The sequence below is a fragment of the Canis lupus genome, chromosome 20 (assembly GCF_048164855.1).
Source record: "Canis lupus baileyi chromosome 20, mCanLup2.hap1, whole genome shotgun sequence".
Classification (NCBI taxonomy): Eukaryota; Metazoa; Chordata; class Mammalia; order Carnivora; family Canidae; genus Canis; species Canis lupus.
The window spans coordinates 37,469,771-37,493,670 of NC_132857.1; the positions used below are offsets into that span (position 1 = coordinate 37,469,771).

Here is a 23,900-nt window from a genome sequence, read left to right on the forward strand (position 1 = left end):
CTCGATCCTGCTTTTACTCACTCCTGGTGTAATGGGCAGAAACAGCAGCTCTGTAGATGTTTGTGCCAAAGCCCAACCACAGTGAGGGTGGTTAATGCCAGGCCAAGTGGACACACTCCTCATAATCAGATCCTGATGCAATGAAGCAGAACCTGGATTCCATTGAGAGTGTATCTGCAGTTACCTTAATCAGGAGGTGAGTAAATTAACAGATGCTAGAGGAAGGAGGCACTGGAGGAGTTGGGGCAGAGATTTTCTTTATGCGGGTCAGAGGAACCAAAGGTTTAAATAAAACAGGTGTTTAGAAGAATTTGGAGTAATTTTGGGGGAGAAAAATAAATATGCACACTTAGAAAAAACGTGAAGTGACATCCATTTGCCTTGCCTCCTTTTTAGGTGTGTTGAAACCTGCAAAATGGCAAATTTTAGATTTTTGCAATCAATTTTTTTTTTTGAGTGCTGGCTATGGGAAAGGTTTTTCTCTATGTCCTGCTTCATCACAGTGAAGATCCTTTCCTTCCTGGAGCTTTCATTCTAGTCAAATGCTCCTTTCCTGACTCTATAGTTCCTATCACATTTTAAATGAATCTAATTGGGTTTTGGAATTAGAAACCTGGACTCTCATCTTGATCTTCCATTTTTCAAGTAGGTCGATTTGGATGAGTCAGCTTCCTTACCTGTAAAATGGTCTAGTGATGATTCCTCATGGGTTGTATAAGAGGTACCTGAGTTAGTACAGGAGCTCTCTACACAATTCCTGGCATCTTTTGAGCACTCAATAAAAATTATTATTATTATTATTACTATTATTATTAATCTCTGCTGAGACAATTTCTAATTATATCTGTGATCCTGTTAACTTTCTTAAATGCCACAAAGGGTGTGGTATATTTGGGTCATAGAGAATAGAATAAGCTTTAGAAACAAAAACCCCAAATGTTTTACCATTGCTCTACAAGGCCCTCTGTGATCTGGCTCTTTCCTTCAGCCTGCTTCATATAATTCTTTTTGACCCACTCAATTCCAGCCACCATAACCTTGCATTTCCATTCTCTGAGTTTTGGCACTTGTGGCTAACTTTGCCTGGCACTATCTCTCTCTCCTCCTCTTTTAGTGATTTTTTTCTTTACGTAACCATCTTATCTGCAGCCCCTCATGCCTCTCATGCCCTACCTTTTGCCCTTCTTTCTCACATTCATGTTTTACTATCTGTGTAGCACACGCACTCCCTGAAAATTTTATCACTTATCATTCAATCTTTGTTTACCTGTTTGTTGCTACTTCACACCCTCATGTAAGCCCCATGCACACAGAGGGCTTGCCTGTGTTACTTGCCCCTGGTGTCTAGAAGGGTGCTTGTCACATAGTATGCCAAAAACGTTGTTGAACAGATACATGAATAATGGATGGATAGATAGATAGATAAATGGTTTATTGGGAGAGAAGCTGATATTCCTTTGACCCCATTCTCATCTCAACGTGCTGTGATTATGATATTTTCTATCTGGTGCAAACATGGGAATATCCTACAGTTAAATGTTAATCGCTCCTCTTTTTTTTTTTTTAAATTCTGTTTACTTTCTCTTCCTTTTGCACATTGTCTTGCCATTAGTTACTTATTTTACTTGTCCATTTACTTATTTTGCAGAAAGTATGCATGCTTTCGGAGGAACCATGTGACGGCACCATGATAAAATATAAAATTAACAATACTTAACTGTGCTTTTTCCAAAGGCCACAGATACCATCAGCTTGTCACCTCAGCTCTTTAAAAAACATAAAATTTGGGGAAGGTCAGCTGTTAGCCATTTAATCACTTTTTTTTTTTTTTTTTTTACAGTCATAGAATGTTGCCCTTAAAATGTCCTCTGAGGTTATCTAATACAGATTGCTCATTTAGCAGGTGAGCAAACTGCAGTCCAGAAAGGTCAGAGATTGCCAACAATTGCAAGTCTCTTAGTGGCAGGGACAAGTCCAGAACCCTCTCCTCTTGACTCTGAGGCCAGGGCTACATTTGCCCTGTGCCAGAAAATGATGAAATGATATTAATGTTGTTTTACTGCCTAAGGAGATAAGATTAAGGAACAGCTGATGCCAGCTAGACACCTAGGACAATAGTGATTGAAAATCATAATGAAATGAAAGGCTGAACCCTGATGGATATTGATAAATATTCAAACTCTTGTGGGCCATGACTACTCAACAAACATCCATTTATATAGTATCTATAATTTCCAAATGTGCTATGAAGAACTCTGTCTTTATTTCTAGTACTTAGATAACAAAGCATAATAAGAAATTTCACTTGTGTAATTTGCAATAGATTTGCTTTCATCAGCAGGTGAGGAAAAAAAAGGCCAGATTTCTCATGAAATACCAATCAACATTTAGAAACTTAGTGCTGTTATAAGTGAAAAAAACCACTGTGCGTGTTCTGCTTCAAAGACAAGTTGATTTTTAAAAAGGGTTTTTCATGAGTAGAAAATTGCTAAAAATTAGACCATTTAATGGGTAGGAAGCCATAAAAATTAGTCCACTTTCAACCCTGGCTTTGTGTAAATTTCTATAATTATATCTTACATACATTATTTATTATTGACAGTTGAGCTGCAAGCAAAAATGGTACAGACCAAGCAAAACCTATTCTATTTGAAAATCAGAAATGGAAAGGCAGTTTATAAACCCTTTTCTAAAAGTGGAGGGATGGTATGCTTAAGTTGAAATATTTTGTGTACTGAAGTTTCAGTTAGTGGGAATTAGAATAGCTGAGTTTTAACTTTACCTTGCAGGGTGGATAATGAAATGTCACCAAACCTTCAAGAAGCTGAGTGTTCCAGCAGATGATCTAACACATAGCTGGGAGGTAGTTCTTATCAATCTATCTAATTGTGCTTTTGTATTCACTTAAGGGTTCCCTCAGCCTCCTGAATATCTTACAGCGTGTGTGAAGACACTTGGTCTTTTAATCAAAATGCCAGCTTGAAGAAGCAGGACTGACTTAGTAAAGGTCTCATTTCAGTTTGTGATAGTAAAAACCAAATGAACGAACATAACATGGAACTTCAGTTCTTTATTTAAGGGATAAGAAAGATACAAACTAGTGACGTAGATATTTTAGACTTTTGTTCTACTCTCTTCTCCACTGAAATGTCAGCCATTTAATCAGAGATGTGACTATCACTTTCTTTATCCGTAATCTTTTTTTCTTCGACCATTTCCTCTATCTTTTATGCATTTACTCAAAGAGTTTCTTAAAAAGTAATTTTCTTTTATCTGAGAGACTGAAAATGCAAATAGACAATGGCCAGACCATGTATGACAATGATCTGACCCATAGTCTCTGTGGCCCACCATCCAGAAAGCCCAAACCACAGCACCAATAGCAGTTGCTTAGGATAGTTAAGGCTAAGCCAATGGATGCCAATTTCCTTATTTTATGCCATGGTTTGCAACTCAGGGCCAACCATGGGAAGACAAATATGTTTCCTAAACCATCATATAAGAAGCCTGTCTCAGTTAGCCAGCCTCTACCTTCCCCCTGGCCAACAGCCTATCTTCAGGGCATACCTAAGGTCTCCCCTGACTTTTTTCACTGTGAAGCTTTCCTACTCCTTTGCTGGGCTTTAGGTGTCTTCCAAACTCAAGATGTTGGCTGACTTTCTTGCTACAGCCAGCTCTAAACAACTAGCCTCTGTTCTCACTGGCATAGTCTGTTCATTCACACATCTCCCTGAGACTGAACTTCGCACTCTATACCTTTGCTCTTCCAAATATGCAATGTGTTCTAACAGAAAGAAGCCTGATGTTCCCCCACTCCCAGTCATGAAAATTAGAAATAGAACTACCCTATGATCCAACAATTCCACTTCTGAATATTTTTCTGAAGAAACAAAAGCATGAATTTGAAAAGACATATGCACTTCCATGTTCTATGCAGCCTTATTTATAATAGCCAAGTATGAAACAACCTAAAAATCCATTGATGGATGACTGGATAAAGAAAATGTACATATATATATTTACACCCACACACAATGGTCTATATCAGGGGGAGCAAATTCATGTGTAAAGTGCCAGATAGTTAATTTTTTGTGTTATGGAGACTACCAGATTTTTGGTGTAACTATTCAGCTCTACCTCTGTATATACAATAAGTAAACAAATGGAGGTGGATGTTTCAATAAGACTGAATTTACAAAAACAGGCAGAAGGCCAAATTTGGCTCCAGAGCATAGTTTGCTGAATCCTGGTCGATGATATAGGACACATGTTCAGAACACAGTGTATGTCAGAACATAAGCCTTACACATTGGAAGAGGTCCATAGATATTGTGAAAAACTCCCTTTATTCAACAAGTATTTATTGAACTAGATACCAAGCTAGAGGATCAGCAAACAAAGTAGACACAAAACCTTGCCTAATGGAGTTTATATTGCACTAGGGATAGCTGATAATAAACAACCAATCACATAGACATGCAAACGCTTTTTTATTTAAAAAGTTACACTATCAAGGGAAAATAAAGCATATAAGGGGAATAGAGAGTGTGTGGGAGGGAGTTATAAGGAGATCATTTATGGTTAAGATAGAATTTGGAGAAAGTAACATTTGAATGAAAATTTGAAAGAGGGGTGGAAATTAGCCATGTCTGAAAATGATGTTGGAAGACAATGAAGGACAATGATTTTAACTTTTGTTCTGAATCAAATGAGATATTCCTGCACAGTTTTGAGCAGAGGACAGACATGATCTAATTGGTATTGTGAAGTGATCACTCAGTTGCTATGTTGGGAGTCACTTTTAGGCATCGAGGGGAGAAGTGAGGACCTAATTGTCTTTTCTTTTACCCACTGGGAAATCTCTGGCTCTTAACTGTGTTTTTAGACTATTTTTTTAAAGTGCTTGCTGATATAGTTGGATCAATATTTATCATGTTGTAACTGTAGTATTCACTATTTATTCTCTTTACTCATTTGTCTCCTGCTTCTTTTTTGTCTTCTGTGCTATAACTGAACATTTTATATGACTCTACTTATTTTCTCCCTTAGCATTCGTAGTATGTCAACTATCTTTGTCTTTTTTTTCTTTAATTAATGGTTGGTCTAGAGTTTACAAAATTCATTTTAAGCTAATCTAAATTCTTTTCCAAATAAAATTCTATTGCTTCACTGATAGTGCAGATATTTATAGCTGAACACTCTCTCCTGTCCCTCAAGACATTGCTGCCATTCATTCTACTTTCAATCTGCTGTAATTACTCAATACATTGTTTCTATTATTGCTTTACAGAATTATACTTTAGACTAAGAATAAGAAAAATAAAGGGTTTTATTTCACCTTCATTTACATGCAGCTCCCTTCTCTGATGCTTTTCTCTTTATAATGCAGATCTGACTTACATCATTTCCTTCCTTTTAAAGAACTTCTAGCATCTTTTGTTGGAAAGGTTTGCTGCTGGTGAATTCCCTCATTTCTTTTTGTTTAAGAAAGTTGTCTTTTCTTAAAGATTTTATTTATTTATTTGAGAGAGAGAGATCACAAGCAGGAGGAGTGGCAGAGGGAGAAACAGACTCCTTACTGAGCACAGAGCCCAACTCAGGGCTTGATCCCAGGATCTTGAGACCACGACCTGAGCTGAAATCAAGAGTTGGATGCTTAAGTGGTTGAGCAACCCAGGCACTCCTGTTTGAAAAAATTTTTATTTCTCCTTCACGTGCAAAGGATAATTTTGCTGGATATAAAATTTTTGGTTGGTAATTTTTTTTCTTCCTTCAACTCTAGATATTTCACTCCCTACTCTTCATGGTTTCTGATGAGAACTATGCTATATTTCTTATCATTTTCCATTATTTTTACTTTTTTTCCCCCAAATTTTTTCCGTCATTGGTTTTGGCAGTTCAAGTCTGAAGTGCCCGAGTATTTTTCTCTATGTATTTCTGTTTGGTAATTTCACATAACCTGTCTCCAAGCTCATTGATTCTTCCCTTGAATATATTGAGTTATTGATGAACCCATTGAAGCTATTTTCCTTTTTTTGTTACAGCGTTTTTGACTTCTGATATTTCCTTTTGATTCTTTCTTTGAGTTCCCATCTCTCTGCTTGTATTCTGTTCTTGTACCCTGTCTCTTTTTCCATTAGAGCTCATAGCATATTTATCATATTAAGCTATGTAAAGTTTTCTTTTCTTTTTTTTTTTTTTAAGCTATGTAAAGTTTTCTGTCTGATAATTCCAATATCTACATCGTATTTCAATTTGGTTCTGATGATGGCTTTGAATCATCAAACTGTTTTACTTTCCTTGTCTTATGGCATGCCTTGTCTCTTTTTTTTTTTTCTTGAAAGCCAGACATGTTGTATCAGATATTAGGGAATGGGTGAATCTTTGGTGTGAAGATTTATATTAATATCACTAAGAGTTGTGTTGGATTTAACACTTGTTCTAGATATAAGTGGCTTTAAGTCCCTCCAGTGAGCCTGATTTTGTCTTTCCTTTTGATTTTCAGCTTCCCTTGGAGACATTCTGTGTATTGCATCTTTGTCAACTATAATTCACTCTGTTATACTGGAGCCCTCTTGGCATTGTAATAGGTGGAGGAGGGAGGACATTGATAATATTCCTATTAAGTTCCAATCATTGGAGCCGTGACTTTCACAAGTGATTTTTATAGTCATATTACTTTAGTCCCACTTATTCCTTTTCCTTTTCTTGGTTGCAGTATTCTCAGTCTGTTTCCTTGACCCCTGTTGATAATCCACCTTTCCTTTACACTTAGATGAGACAGGAAGGCTGGAAAGGAATAGAAGATGAGAGATATCCTTCCTCTAGTGGGGATAGCACTCTAGCAAAGTCCTTTACCTTGGAGAATAGGCTCTTTCTATGGAGAAGTGCTCTGGGCATACTTCACAATGATTATTATTCCTTTCCAACTGCCTGAGCCATGAAGAGGTCTTTCTCAGATCTTCATCATGAGAACCTGGTGTGGTTTTAGGAGGTAAACCCCACAAAAATATACAGGCCTCCTAAAACCATAGCCTCCTAGGAGTTACTCATTCTCCAGCTAGTCCACCTCAGCCTCCAGCAACTCTTCACAGTGACAATTTAAGTGTCCCTATCAGTTTATAGTTCTAGTAGCTTCTGATCCAAATAAACTGTGGTTCTCTGAAAGGCCTGAAAGTTTTATGATTCATTTAAGAAAAATAACAGTTTGTTCAGCTTTTCATTGTAAAATAGGAATAATTACTTTCAAGATCTTTACATGTCAGATCTGAATTTGGAAGTCTTATAAGGCCACTAAAGATCTAGGTACAGCACTGGAAAACTTTAACTTCCACCCATGTATCCTTGGGCAAAGAAAGCCAATCCCAAACCAAAAAATGAGGCTGTAGCAAGTCTGTGGATGCAGAGAGGGCAAAGAATTGAGATCGTTCATTTAGTGAACTGCAGGGAAGTGGTTTCTCAGTATTATTGATCTCTGGGTACTTTCATCATGCCCTGAGGTTTTCATTTCTCCCATCACCTTTGTAACCTATTTGTTGTATGAAATCTCTCTGTTTGAAATTGCTAAAATGTTTCTTTTTCCTGACTGGACCTGACTGCACAAGAGGGAGGGAATGGCATGCTATTTACCATCCCTCTATAACCCCCATAACCTTCTCAACAGTGTCTTAGTTAAGACTCTTTTTGTTGGAAAGAAGAAAAAAAGCTACACAATCGAGTTTAAGGCAAAAAGAAAGAGAATCAGGTTCAGAATGTATTAGAAAGACTCTGGAATAGTTCACCAAACCCAGGACAGAAAGATCATCAGGTCTCTCCAAAGCCTGAAACCTAAAAGTGGAAATGACCAGACGCTCAACATGGGGCTCTATTGCATCTCTCTTCTCTGTGTGTTTGATCATCATAGTGTTTCTGCACACTGGATTTCTCTGTTTCAGGAGCAGAAGTAAGTTGGAGACACTGTCCCATCCTTCCTGAGTATTCTTCCCCTTCATTCAAGAGTCTTGTTGAAGCACATTGGCTGGATTTCCTTTTAATTTCATATTCTCATGGGGTAGAATTTGATTGGGTTGGCCTGGGTTGGTTTCTCTTTCCTGCTGTAGTCAGATGGCATTGGAGTAGAGCTCAGGTAGCCAATCTCTGCCTGCCTGGTTGGGAAGGAACAGAGACTGGAGAGAGGAACTCACTGGGTGCTGAATTGTCTCCGTTGTAAAGTGGGGGCACTTCTGTCACCTAGGAGAAATTTCACATGTCTAAAGACATATTTGGTGTCACAACTGAGGGGATGCTACTCTTATCTAGTGGGGAGAGGTCAGTGTTGCTGCTAAGTATCCAAAAATGTACAGGAACAGGTCCCGCAAAGAAAGAATTATCTGGCCCCAAGTGTCAATACCGTCCAAGATGAGAAACCATGGGCTGAATTAACTTCCCAAAGTGAGAATGGTGAGTACTAGCCTAGTACTGGGAATGAGAGAGAATATGAAAAAGATGGAAAAGAAAGACAAATAAGTAATAATTGCAACATTTAGTGAGCATTTTCTGTGTTCCAAACACAATATTAAGTGTTTGACCGGCATCTTTTTTTTTTAATATATATATACTCCTCATGACAATCCTGCAAAGCAAGTTAGTGGCATCATTATCTTTATTTTATGGAAAACCACACAAGGACTGTCCCCCTAAATCTGATGTTCTTAACTAGTAATTAAAAAGTGAAAAGGAAAATCACCATATTCTCTGGATCTATATCTGTAGTAGCTAAAAAAATACAAACAGATTTTTAAGTTCTGAGCTTGTGAGTCTAACAGTAAATAATAATATCATGGCCATTAGCTACTCTGAAGCAACATGACAGTGACAGATTCATGCTGTCTCTCAAAGGGATATGAATGTAATAGAAATAACTATGCAAATATGCAAGCTGGTGTGAAGAGGGAACAGAACATAGAAATCCCAGGCATGAGGTATGTTGAAGCAAAATAAACCATCCCAGGACAATGTTCTCACACTTTCTATCCTTCCAAGCTTGTTGGCCCTGGATTCTGTTCATACTGAGTCTATTTCCACACCTTCAAATGAGAAAAAAACACATTAAATTTGTAGGATTGTGGTGATTAAACTCAGAACACATGTAAAGGAGGGATTGGCAATCGGGTACATCATTTTAATTCTGCCTAACTTCTTAGCTGTGTGACCTTGGGCAATACACTTAACTTCTCTGTGCCGGAGATCCTTTATATACAACATAGATTTGATAATAATAGTACATACCTCAAAAGGTTGTTCTGAGGATTAAATTTGTTAGTACAAATAAAGTGCTTACAACAAAGATATGGAAAACTTGAATAACATTTGTAAATAAAATTTTAAAATATATTTTATTATTTATTTATTTATTAAAGATTTATTTATTTATGTGTATGAGAGAGAAAGCACACACGTGCATGCATGGCGGGGGCTGGTAGGGGCAAAGAGACAGGGAGAGAGAGAATCCTCAAGCAGACTCCTTGCTGAAGGTGAAGCCCAAGATGGGGCTCTATCCCAGGATGCTGAGATCATGACCTGAAATCAAGAGTTGGCACTTAACCAACTGAGTCACCCACTGCCCCTAAAATTAATTAATTAATTAATTAATTAATTAATAATACATTTTAAATAACATTCCTGTCATGCTCTTTTATTTATGTATTGGTCTATGGCTGCTTTTGTGCTATAATAGCAGAGCTGAGTGGTCTCTGAGTGGTCAGAGATTGGGGTATGGCCTGAAAATCCAATAATATTTACTATCTGCCTATTTCCAGAAAATATGCACTAACACCTGGAATAATGTGATGGTTCTGGCACACAGTGTGGTGTCCTGCCTTCTCTGACCTGAGGGATGACTGGATCCTTCTATCCACACTGGGAGAATTTCCTCTGCATTTGTTTGCTCACAGATTTGTTTAAGGTGTTCCAGCCAAACTAGCCTCTGTCACTTTCCAAATCATGGCTGAACACATAGAATTAAATGACACAGTGAAAGATAACCAGATAAGAACATGTTTACTCACAGGAGATGCAGATGGTTTGCTTTTGGTATGGAGTGGGATGTGGGCAGGATGGGGAGTTTGGCATTGACAGTATCATTTACAAGGCAAGTAATGAGATGAGGAGAGAGGGCTGTGGAGGGAAGAGTTTCAAACCTTAGCTACTCTGCACATCAGTTGTGTGACACTTCTGTCATATTGGTGAAATCTCTGGTCATCACTCTTCTCATCTATAAAATAGGATGGACAGTATTACCTTTTTTGTGGATTAAATGAAATAACTTCTAGGAGAACTAAATGAACATTAAAATGTGGAAAATAAATGTCCTACAAATAATTTGTTCCATAGATGCTTACTGAGCACTTATTATAGAGATACTGCAGGGAAGTCTGTCCTCACTCCCCACCTCCCATGGTACTACAATGACAGAAATAAGAGCTAGGATTTACTGAACATTTTCTATATAGTCTGTCTTGTCCTAAACACTTTCTTCATTTCGTAACAAATTTAATCCTACAACAGTCCTTTGAGGTGTGTTCAGTTGTTGTGAAATCCATGTTGGAGATAAGGGGACAAGGCACAGAGAAGTTAAGCACATTGCCCAAGGTCACACAGCTAAGGAGTTAGGCAGTTAGGATGATGCACTCATCAGATCTGCCTGCAGAGCCCAGTTTTCAACAGCATGCTAAACTTCAGCTCAGTAACATGTTTAGCAGTGATTCATTTTAAGTCCGGATAGTCTTTACTGTTGGGCATTCTGGTGTGTGTGCTGAACTCACATGGCACCAGGTGCAACTTTTGGCATGGGGTCTGTGAGGTCTCTGGGAGAAAGAAGCTACTGCCAACACAGGAGTAACACAGGCCTAGCTCTCAGAGGTGTAGAGGAATTCTCAGTGAAATTGAAAGTGAAAGAATACTTTCTCTATGATCTGAATTGCATGGCTATTGTTATAAACTAAATTAGGTTCCCCTAAGGTTTATATTTTGAAACTCTAACCCCAGAACCTTCAGACGTAACTATATTTGGAAGCAGGACCTCTTAAAGAGATGATTAGGTTAGATGAGGCTTCTAGGTGGGCTCTAATCCAGTCTAATTGGTATCTTATAGAAGAGGACATTTGGACATGGAGAGAGACACCAGGGACATATGCAAAGGGAAGACCATGTGAGGACACAGTGAGAAGATGGCCATCTGCAAGCCACAGAGAGGCCTAGAGAAACTAATCCTGCTGACACTTTGATCTTGGACTTTGAGTCTCCAAAACCATGAGAAAGTGAATTTCTGTTGTTGAAGCCACCCAGTCTTGCGTACTTTGTTATGGCAGCCCTAGCAAATGAGCAGCCCTTTATTGAGTCACTTTACCTGAATCCAGAACACAGAGTAGGAAGTCTTTCTCTGTCACTCTGCCACACACCACAGAGCAGATTTGACCTTTGGGTGTTCAGAGGTTCCAGCAGCCGAGAAATGCTGAGCTCAGGGGTCAGCAAGAGATTTGGCACCCAGAGGAGGAACATGATGTAGTGACAGTGCCTGCCGTGGCCAATGAAGCGACAGTAGCCATTTTCAGGAAATTGCTACCCCATAAACAGCAGTGACAGAGAAAAACAGAGCCAGCAGAGCACGGGAGGAAGTGGCTGTGGCCAGCGGAGTGGCACAGAATTCAAGAAAGGGCAGCATATGTCACACATGCCTCTGGAGATTCTAAACATTCTTAAGAGGGAATTTTCAGGGAGCTGGGGTTCATACATCAGCAATTTGGGGAAATGAGCCAGAAAAATTAGGTATTAATATTAGCATTCCCACATATGTACCCAGAGGGTGGTGAGGCTTGGGGAAATTACAGTTCCACACAGTTGACCCCAGAGCAGATGTCGATGAAGATCCATTTGGGAAGTGAAAGAAGATGCATAGCAGAAATGGAGTGACAGGCAAATAATGGTGAAATGGGATAAAAAAAAAATGGAAAGATTTGTGCATGAAGAACCCAGGGAGATAGATGTAAACTGATCCAACCATTTTGCAGGGTGATTAAAATAAAACCTAGTTAAAAAGACTTTGTACATAGAACATGCTATATGGATGGTTTATTTAGAAAAAAAAAAAAAGCCCAACTCTGTTTGAGATAATCACAAGCAGGAATTCAATGGCATGAATAGAAATTTCACTTGGAGGAAAACAATTAATAGGTTGGGGAAAGAAAAAAAAGAACAAATCAAATTGGGCAGATTAAAAAGAAGGCAGTTAAAAAAATGTTCAAGTTTCTATGTGAATGCTTTCAGTGTCAAGTCTTTGGAAAATCATTAGTGCCTCTTGCAACTTGAAGATAATGACAAGAAGTACAGCTTTCCCATTTCTTCTTTCCAAAATCATGCAAATGGAAAAAGGACAAGTGAAACTACAAATTCTTCCTCAATGAGACTAGAAAGGAAATAAAACTGTGAATGGCAAAGAAGTAAAAGGAAGGCAAGGGCCCAGAAGTAGGAGGAAGGCAGGGGCCCAGGAGCATGACACAGATCCTGGAGCCTAGGGATAATTTTCCTAGATAACACAGGCAGTTGGAATATGATGGAGAAGGGTTCAAGAATAATATAGAAAAAATAATAAACTCATGGAAAATGTGAAGGTAAATTGGAAGCCATGAAAGGTGAGATAAATAATGCTGAAGAAATTAAGACAAAGGTAAATTTTAAAATAAATAAAATAATAGGCATTTTATTTTCTCAAGTCAAATTAATGAAGATGCTGAAAATTATATTTAACCCTCTTGGGAATGATTTGAATTCTGTTATTGAAGTCATGTGCTGTCCTTTTGAGGTGACATAGGATGTCTTCAGTGGCCATTGGGATTTTCAGCTGATTGCTGTAGGGCATTATATCTGCCATTTCCTTTGATTTAGATTTTCTCTCTCACAATCATACTTTACCTATCATCATCATACTTTATCTTATCATTTTCCCCTATGTATCTGCTTTTTGTATATTCTCCTCTACAGTTTTTAATTCAATATTTTTAATACTGTTAAAAAATGCCATATAGCCAGATGTAACCACTATATGATAAATAAAAGTTGATAATGATTTAGTAAGGACTTTTGTCCCTAGTTTGTTTCTTTAAATTGCAAAGAAGTGTGAATATGGTATTTGTTACAGCAAAGAGCTTCTCAGTGCCACTTTTGCTTGAGATGAGGTCTTAGTTTGCTGAACTCTCCAGAAAACTGATCTCCTGAAAAATTAAGTACTGTTTTCTTATGATCATATTTACTAACAAAAATGTATCAGTGTATTATTCTGGTCATAGTTTTTCACTGTTGTTTGTCTTTGCCTTTTTAAAATAAAGAGGGTACCTTACTTTGAAATCACCAGGTTGATTTGCTTAAATTTATAGAATGAATCTTTAGAGCAACTCGAATGTAATTAATTACTTGAGATAGGGCTGGGTAAAATACAACTTGGAACAAGGCTGAATAATATTGTGGTCATGTATAAAAGTTTGACACCCAAGCTGTCTGGAGTCAAGTTCTGGTTCTACCAGTTATTAGTGGGAAGACCTTGGGTAAATAATTAAATATCTCTAGGTTTCACTTTCCTTGTCTGTATATGAGGAAAATAGAGATGTCTACCTATGGTCACTAACTGTACCTCAGAGGATTGATTGTGGTCTCTAACTGTTGATGCATGTGTAGCACTTAGTAGGTCTACTGTGTAGTCATGGGAAGTAATAAACGCCCATGTCAACTACTCAAAATATTACAGTATAACTACAATTCAAACTACTAATATGAGATAATATTTTAGAAGTAAAATGATGTTTTGAAGGTTGATAAATATGTGAAAAATTTGTGCTCAGAAGAGTTAATGGTTAGCAAGACAGAGTCATAAATCTATATTAGAGAAAGTTTGGGCAACACTTTCAATTCTGGTCTTGGGTCTTGGAATATGATTACTGCCCATGAAGCACAAAATCTTCAGGAAGAGACAGAACAGTGGGTGGATTCAAAATTGTGAGCTTTCTTATTTGTTCTAAGAGCAGCCTTTTTATCTGTTTTCTTCTTGATTGAGAGAAGAGATGAAAGGCATGGGAATAAAATTAATCCCAATAATATCTTAGAAGAGAAAGCAGCTTAATAATAAGCAAGTCTAATGTATGAGTGAGAGCAAGGGAAAAAGAGAAAATCCTTCAAGAAGATAGCTCTGTGTCTGACAAGATGAGGAGAGAGGAGAGAGCTTATGTAATGCATTTTGCATCAGAGTCTTTCAACAGGCAGCTGAGCTGTGCTATTGTTGCCTCATAGAAAGAAAAGAGCTGATTCTTACTCAGCTGGCTGAGAGGGGCAGAGACCAGAGCATCCACTTATACTTTTCCCTCTTTTTTTAAACATTTGAAGAGGAAGCAGGGACTTGAAGAATGTAATCTTAATCTAGTTGAATGTAATGCTTAGATAGTAAGGCAGGATACCAGCCCTCTGGGTGGGACGGGGGGCAGGGGCTGGAGAGGAATCTAAAGATCTCCATCAGCAGTCACGGCTTACAGATCTTCCTTCCTTCCTTTATTTTTTCTCCCTCTCTTTCTTTCTTTCTTTCTTTCTTTCTTTCTTTCTTTCTTTCTTTCTTCTTCTTCTTTCTTTCTTCTCTCTTTTTCACGTAGGCTTCATGCCCCACGTGGAGCCCAATGCTGGACTTGAACTCATGACCCTGAGATTAAGACCAGAGCTGAGATCAAGAATCAGATGCTTAAGGACTGAGCCACCTAAGAGCACCTATTCTGCATTTTAAAAATCTTGAGAAGAGGGAGGCAATGAGACGGGGGAAGAAAGCTCTGAAGAGAGAATCCTGTGCCTCTGATACCAACAAACTGTACAGCACTGTGTAACCTTGGGCTCTTTCCTTCAGCCCTGAGGTCTCAGTTTCTTCTTCTGTACAACAAAAGGGTTGAAAGATTGGCTTGTAAGATATCTAAATCCCTTTTCAGCTCAAAAATCCTGTCATATATTGTAATGTCAAGAGAATCAACCTGTGTCCCCACAATTTGGTCCGTATTGTTTTAGCTGCCATCTTATCTCACTATTCTTTTTCTGACCCTCCCTGTTACTGGCAAACAGAATACAATTTTACCTCCCTGCCTTTGCTTTATTTGCACGCTTCACCTTCACTGCTTCTGCTTTAACATCTAAATACACTTGTCTTTGGGACTCACCTTAAATATCTGTTGACATAAATTTCTAGGCAAAACATGGAGTTGCTCCTGCCTAGGGTGCCATGTCAGCAAACATAACTTTCACATTCCTATAAATGCTTTACATGACCAGAATCATGGAATAGCCAGTCAGCCAATCCCCAAACCCTAAGCCAACTCTTAGTGCCTTGTTTCTTAATCTTTCTAAATAAGGTCAGATACACATCCCCAGTCAGTCATGCTCTGTCTCCACATTGCTGCTTCTAAGACTCGATAAAACTCACTCTTGCCCCAAATCTCTTGGGAAGAGTGTGCCACTGCTTATGAGACACTGTACTCCCCACTGCCTAGATTGTCTTCTCTAGAGTAAAGGACATAGAACTCATAACTACACTGTCTTGTTTTTTTGTAATTTTTCATATCCTTATCCTTCTCTCCAAAAGAAAAGATCTTCACTTCCCAAATTTCCATAAAACTTCCCCAGTGCCTTCTTGAGGAACTCATTATATTCCACATGATATTGTGATCATTAGTTTGTATATTGCCTCCATGATGAGCAAGTGTAATAAACTCTCTCATTCTTGGGACCCCTGGGGATTGAGACACAAAATTTCTCACAATATTGAAACATGCCTAAGACATTTGGTAAATAGTCACTGTTCCATTCCTTTCACAGAGAATGCCCATGCCACAGATTTCTCACTCCTTCCCCCAGGACACCTTATGTCCCCTCAATCAAATAACTTAAAAGTTGGTATCTCAAACAGCAGAGACTCCAGGGTACAGTCTAGGCTATAGCTTTGTTCTTTCAGATAGGTCTGATGTTGTACAAATTGTTAAATATTTTGAATGTCATCCCTGCTCTGTATCTCCCATGGCCACAGTCTTGGATATCGTGGCTTGTACACAATAAATGATGAATAAATGTTTATTAAATAAAAGAACCCTGACTTGTTCCAATACCACAAAAATTATAGGAAACATGTTAGAGGTGGGTCAGGTTTAGAGATAAGATATGATTGCTTGATGAGTCATTGTTTAGGGCTTGTCCCTTGACTTCAAAAGAAACCCAAGAATTTTGAAGGGAAGGCAATGAGTAGAGGAGCTAAAATAAAGATATTAAGCAAAATTGAAGGGAAATAAATGCATAATTGAGTAATGCACTGGGCAGTAGGTTTGAGTTTTTCAAAAGTTTGATTTAAGGCTGCTTAAATTAAAGAGTATTAAACATACTACTTTCTCCTGATTATTCCTTTTACATTTCCATTCCTTTTCTGCGTCTCTCAGGGCTGGTCTTTTTACTCTGGTTCCAACTGAGATCTCTCCCCAAACTTTGGCCCCTTTGCCCTCTCTTTGTACATTCTTTTGCTGTAATGAATAAATAAGTTTAGCAAAACTGTAGTATATACAGAAAATATACAACAACCAATTGGAATTCTATAAAATAACAATGAATAATTGAAAAATCAAAAGTAAAATAAAAATGTACCATGTAAGTATTGGGAAAACTAGAAGTCCACATGCAAAAGAATGAAACTAGACCACTTTCTCACACTGTAAAAACCAAACCAAACCAAACCAAACCAAGAAAATAACCTCAAAATGGATTAAAGATCTAAGTGTAAGATCTGAGGGATGCTTGGGTTGCTCAGTTGGTTAAGCAACTGCCTTGGGTTCAGGTCCTGGTATTGAGCCCTGCTTGGGCTTCCTCTTCAATGAGGAGGCATCTGCTTCTCCCGCTGTCTCTACCCACCATTGGTGCACTCTTTCTCTCTCTCTCAGATAAGTAAGTAAAGTATGAAAAAAAAAAAAAAGTAAAACCTGAAACCAGAGGGCTCCTAAAAGAAACCAGGCAGTAAACACTTGGACATTAGAATTAGCACCATTTGGGGGGGGGCCTGTCTCCTCAGGCTAGGGCAACAAAAGCAAAAATAAACAAGACTACAATACACTAAAAAGGTTCTGCGGAGAGGAAGAAACCATCAACAAAACAAAAAGTTAACATATGGAATGGGAGAAGATATTTGCAAGTAATATATCTGATAAAGGGTTAATATCCAAAATACATAAAGAACTCATACAACTCAACACTAAAAAGATAAGCAATCTGTTTAAAAAGCATGCAGAGAACCTAAATAGACACTTTTCCAAAGACATACAGATGGCCAACAAGAACATGAGAAGGTGCTCAACATCATTAATCATCAGAGAAATGCAAACCAAACAAAATGAGATGTCATTTCACATCTGTTGGAATGGCTATTATCAAGAGCCAAGACATAACAAGTGTTGGAGAAGATGTGGAGAAATGGAACTCATACGCACTGTTGGTGGGAATGTGAATTGGTGCAGTCACTTTAGAAAACATTATGGAGCTTCCTCAAAAAATTTGAAATTGAAATACCATTATATCCAACAATTTCATTTCTGGATATTTATCCAAAGTAAATGAAAACTAATTTGAAAAGATATATGCACCCTACATCCATCAGAGCATTAGTTACAAAAGCCAAAATATGGAAGCAACCTAAGTGTCTATTGATAGATGAATAGATAAAACAGATGTGGGCAATATATCTATATCTATATCTATATCTATATCTATATCTATATCTATATCTATATCTATATATCTATATCATCTATATCTATATCTATCTATATCTATATTTCTATATCTATCTATATCATCTATATCTATATCTATCATCTATATCTATCTATATCATCTATCTATATCTCTAATTCCATTCTTACATATAAAATATACAGAATGTTCAATTTATATATATATATATATACACACAAATATATATACAAAATATAAGAATGGAATATTATTCAGCCACAAAAAGAATGATATCTGGCCATTTGTGGCAACATGGATGGACCTAGAGGGCTATTATGCTAAGTGAAAAAGTAAGACAGAAAAAGACAGAAACCATGCAACTTCACTTATACATGGAATCTAAATGACAAAGCAATGAACAAATAAAACTAAAACACATAAATACAGAGAACAAACTGGTGGTTGCCAGAGGGGAGAGAGAGGAGGGTAGGCAAAATAGGTGAAGGGGGTTAAGAGGTACAATTTTCCAGTTGTACAATAAATTAATCATGGGAACATAAAGTACAGCATAGGGAATATAATAAATAGCTTATAATAACATATGGTGAAAGATGATAAGTGGGATTATCATGGTCATTTCATAATTATATAAATGTTGATTCACTATATTGTACACTTGAAACTAATATTTCATGTCATCTACAATTTTAAAAATAGTGACAATACCAAATACTGGCAAGGATATGGAAAAATAGAATCTCTCATATATTGCTAGCAGAATGTAAAATGGCATAACCGTTTAGTTTGTCAGTTTCTTACAAGACTAGGCATACACTTAACATATGACCCAGGAATCACATTCCTGAACATTTATGCTGGAGTAATGAAAACTTATATCCACACAACTACCTGTATACAATTACTTTTATATTACTAATTTTTAATAGCCAAGAACTGGAAATAATAAAAATATCTCTGAATCCGTTAGTGGTTAAATAAACAGTGTTGTATCCATACCATGGGATTCTAGTCAGCAATGAGAAGAAATGAACTAATGATAAAAGTAACAACCTGGATGGCTCTTAAGAATGTTATGCTGATTTTAAAAAGCTAATATAACAAGTTCACATACTATGTGATTCTATTTATATTACATTTCAAAATAGTAAAGTTATAAATGTGGAGAAAATTGGTGGTTGCCAGGGATTAAGGATATTGAGAGGGAAGAGGATGTGCATGACTACAAAGGAGTAGCACAAGGTGATTCTTTGTGGTGATGCAATAATTCTGTCTCTTGATTGCAGTGGTGGTTACATGAATCTACCTACCATAAAATGACATATAACTATAAACACATATGGTGCCATGTCAGTTTCCTGGTTTGGGATATTGTACTATAATTATGTAAGATGTAATTATTGAGGGAAACTGGGTAAAGACTACATGGAATAGCTCTGTTAAAAAAATATTCCAGTGTTTTCCAGTTCTGATCTTTGAGAATGTTCCAACAGGTCAAGGCACACCTGTGATTCAAACATCTAAAGGAGAACTAAAACAAAGTAACCTCGGAAGTATATTCCAAACTGGACAAGTCAATGAATTAATAAAATCATCTGGAAGACCCCTTAAAAAGTGCCATTTAAGATATCACAAAAGAAAATAAAACACTTAGGGATAAGTCTAATGAAATCTGTGCAAGATCTCTATCCTGAAAATTACAAAAGACTGATGAAAGTTAAGACATAAGTCAACAGAGAGATATATTGTGTTCATGGATTGGAAGATTTCATTTCTCACAAATTGATCTACAGGTCCAGTGCAATTAAAATACTGTCAGAATTTTTTGTAGATATCAATAAGCTGGTTTTAAAATTTATTGGAAAAGGGAAAGAGCCTAGTATAGCCAAGATGATTTGGAAAAAGAAGAATAAAGTTGGATGGTTTACATTACCTGATTTTAAGACGTAACAATAAAGCTGTAATAATCAAGACAATGTTGTATTGGAGAAAGAATATATGGATAGATAAATGCAACATAATAGAGTCTAGAAACAGGCATGCAGAAATATGACCAATTGATTTTTGACAATAGTGCAAAGGAGATTCAATGGAGAAAGGATAGTTGATCCCCCCCCCCAAAAAAAAATAACTGTACTGGAATGATTGGACATCCATATATAAAAAAAAAAGAATCTTAGCCTATCACTTACACTGCATGTAAAAATTAATTCAAAGTGAATTGTACAATTAAGTGTAAGATCTAATACTATACCATTTAAAAAAAATAAAAGGTAAGAGAAAAATCTTTGTCACCTTAGGCTAGATAGAGTTCTTAGAGGGAAACATCAAGAGTATAATCCAAAGGTGAGAAACTGATAAATATGACTTCCTCAAAATGAAATGTTTTTAGTTTGCAAAAGACATCTGTGAAAAGAATTGGAAGGCAAGTCACAGACTGGAAGAAAATATCTGCAAATCATACATCTGATAAAGAACTCTCAAAACTCAATGACAAGAAAACAAATAACCCAATAAAAAATGGACCAAAGGTTGGAGCAGACACTTCATCAAAGAAGGTATTTGGACAGGAAATAAACACATGAAAAGATGCCAATATCATTAGTCACTAGGGGAAATGCAAATTAAAACCACAAGGAGCTGTCACTACACACCTCTTAGCAAAAACAAAGAAAGCAAAGCCCAATAATGCCAACTGGTGGCAGCATACTTAATAATAGGAATCTTATGCATTGCTGATGAGAATACAAAATGGAAAAGCCACTGTGGAAAAGCGTTTTTCAGTTACTTATAAAGTGACACACACGTGTCCTCTATGACCCAGACATCCTATTATCCGTGTTTAACCTACAGCAATAGAGCCTGTGTCCACACTAGTACCTGATATGAAGGTTTACAGCGGCATAAAACTACTATGATTGCCAAAAACTAGAAATAGCCAAATGTCCCTCAACTAGGTAATCAATAGACTTGTAGTACATAAAAAAATCACAGTTGTTATACATTTCCACAACCTCCATGAATCTGTAGTCATACAACTACCACCACAGAGCAGATATAGAACAGTATCATGACTGCCTCCCCCAAAAGGCCTTATTTGTATAAGATCTTGGTTTTATATCTTATTTTAAATTAAACAATTTTTGTATCTTATTTTAAATTTAAAAAAAAACTAAAGTGAGGGAAATGAATGAAAATTCCTCTGGAAATACTTCCATCTAAAATTTGACATTTTTGAAAAACAGTAAGGCAGTATCTAATAAAACTGAGTGTATGCATATGTGTATGTGTATTTCATATACATAATCTATAAATTTTAATTCTAGGCAAGTACCTAGTAAAGTGCACCCTGAGGCCCACAAAAAGATTTGTGCAAGTATGTTCATTGCAACATCATTCTTAACAGTCTCTACCTGAAAACTACTCAAATTCCCATCAGTAGCAGAAGGGATATAATGTAAGAATGGAATAGATATTGGAAGAGTGGGATTGTGATGTTTTCCTATGGTAAAGTACTATACCATAAAGAGAATGAACAATCTACAACTATACATAATATGGATGAATTTCACATTCATTTGAGTGACACAGCCAGACAACAAAGAGTATATATTCTATGCTTCCATTTTTCTATCACATTTGAAACAGGAAAACTGGTCTCTGGCTGTTAGATGTTGGGATAGTGGTGGGTTTTCCTTGGGTAGATGGGTAGTGAGCAGAAAATGTGGGAGGCTGTCTTCCTGAAACTGAAACTGGCCATGACTGGGTTCCACTTACATGATCATGCTTAGTTTGAGAGATTCATCAAGGCAAAAACTAGTAATTTGTATATTTTTCTGAGCATGCATATGTCGATAAAAAGTTTACATTAAAAAATCAGCAAACAAGGCAGCCCGGGTGGCTCAGCGGTTTAGCACTGCCTTCAGTCCAGGGCGTGATCCTGGAAACCCGGAATCGAGTCCCACATCAGGCTCGCTGCATGGAGCCTGCTTCTCCCTCTGCCTGTGTCTCTGCCTCTCTCTCTCTCTGTGTCTTTCATGAATAAATAAATAAAATATTTGAAAAGATTAAAAATAATAAAAAAATCAGCAAACATCCTTTCATCTTTTTAAAATATATTTGGGGGTGCCTGGGTAGCTTTGTTGGTTATGTGTCTGTCTTTGGCTCAGGTCATGATCCCAGGGTCCTGGGATTGAGCCCTGGGTCTAGCTCCCTGCTCAATGGGGAGTCTCTTTTCCCTCTCCTTCTCCCCCACTGCTTGTGTACATGTGTGCGTTATCTCTCATAAATAAAAAAATGTATCTAATTTACATCCAGCTTTACAGGAATACAGGAGTTGCATAAAAGTCACATACATCTTCTTTTGATGTCATCCTTTTTCTGTCTTTTTTTCTTTTAGAGGTCATTTATCTGAAATTCAAATATTTTCTCAATTGCAGAGTTGTTCCTAATGCATGCAGTTTAATACTGCTCAAAGAGTTGGTTTGCTGCCTCCATCAGTTGGTTGTCCTTCCCTAAGACCTGTGCCCTCCTGTCAGTTCTAGAGACCAGGCCAGATGCAGACTTGGAATGAAGGACTTTTCTGGAACATACCTGCTGTGTGGTAAGGATATTGCTTCACTTCATTTACTGCAGGCTGTGCCTCCCATCAGACTTCTTACGGCGTTGCTTATGCATTCAGCTATTTCTCCTGCAGTCTCCGTGGATACCTCATTATATCTGGAAGTATTTTATAAGATATTACAACCCAAGCTAGGCAGGAAGTCTATCACTAGAAGGGTCTTATCATTAGACTGTCGTGCACCAAATCCTGGGAATTGTGGAAACAGCCCATTAGTTCCTCCTTCTGTCTCCTATTCATCCATACTGAGCCCACCTCAGAGAGGCATAAAGGAGGCCTCCTCTGTGATTTCTTTCCTTTTTTCACAGTCTCTCGATATTCCTCTCCCCAACCCTCTTCAACAGTGTCCCATTTCTTCTTCCTTTCTGCCTCTAACCTGACTCAAGTCTGGTGGTACAAACCAAAAGTTTTTCCCTCAGTGAATGTAGGGTTGAGAGAGGTGGCAAATACAAACAGGTCTTGCCCCTATCTGATGAGTTGAAGAGAAGTTTCCTTTTAGACTCAGCTTTACGGTGAGATGTTAAAAAGTTGAAAGGGTAAGACTGACCAGCAGTTACCCTAAGTGCAACTCATTATTTTGCTCACAGAGTCTAAAGCACTTTCTTCCATTCTTTTTGCTTTCCTAACCATCCTTAATTCTAGATTGAGAAAGGGAGGTGGTATTCACGACAGCCAAGTAGGGTAAAGTGGATACAAAAACCTCTTTTTTTTTTTAATTTTTTATTTTTTTAAGTAAGCTCTACACTTAGTGTGGAGCCCAGTGCAGGGCTCGAACTCACAACCCTGAGATCAAGACCTGAGCTGAGATCAAGAATAGGACACTTGCCCAACTGATCCACCCAGGCACCCTAGGTACAAAAACTTTAATGTCATGTCACTAGGATTCAGGAATTTAAATTCATAGAGATGAAAATTTGTTTGAAATATTCCATTTATAAAATAACATAAGCACCAATGTTTCTTTCAGTCACATCTAATGTAATATACTTCAAGGAATTTCATACTCAAATAGAATATTTGAATATAAGTAATATAAGTCAGAGTTTATTGCCAAACTCAGTTTCAAAGGATTTGGCAGGACTTATTACTATACCTGACTCTGACATTGAAAGTCCCTGAAAACTATGAACCTACACTGATGGCATCTTTATTTTAGATTGCTGTCTCCTCCTGAAGTGTCAGTCAGTTGTCAGTAAAATTGACATAATATGTATGAAAACCCTAGTGCTTGTTGGTGATTGATCAATATTATCTTGCTTCCTTCATGATACTAATGTGTCTTCTTTTATCGTCTTCTCATGTTACTTTTGGCTTCTAATTTTGTCAGGACTGGTAAAATTACATAATCTCTAATCATTTGGTAATTTTTTCTTAACCTGCCTTCTTTCAAAAATGATCCCAAAAAACAAAAGTCAGGTTGAAAGGATAAATCAATTTGGTTGCATTGAAATTTAAAATATCTGTAATCCCAATAATCACCATAAACGAAGTTAAA

The 23,900-nt window shown here is 37.2% G+C and overlaps 1 long non-coding RNA gene across 5 annotated transcripts in view; it reads right to left on the bottom strand.

Annotated features, from left to right (window-relative positions):
- The window catches only part of LOC140612104 (uncharacterized), a 74,982-nt gene that overhangs the window by 41,024 nt on the left and 10,058 nt on the right, over window positions 1-23,900 (bottom strand). For all 5 annotated transcript variants that reach the window (XR_012013413.1, XR_012013414.1, XR_012013412.1 and 2 more), the window contains exons 2-4: window positions 22,378-22,503; window positions 10,179-10,252; window positions 1,719-1,766 (exon numbers count right to left, since the gene is read on the bottom strand). This is a non-coding gene — a long non-coding RNA (uncharacterized lncRNA). The remainder of the gene's footprint in view (window positions 1-1,718; window positions 1,767-10,178; window positions 10,253-22,377; window positions 22,504-23,900) is intronic.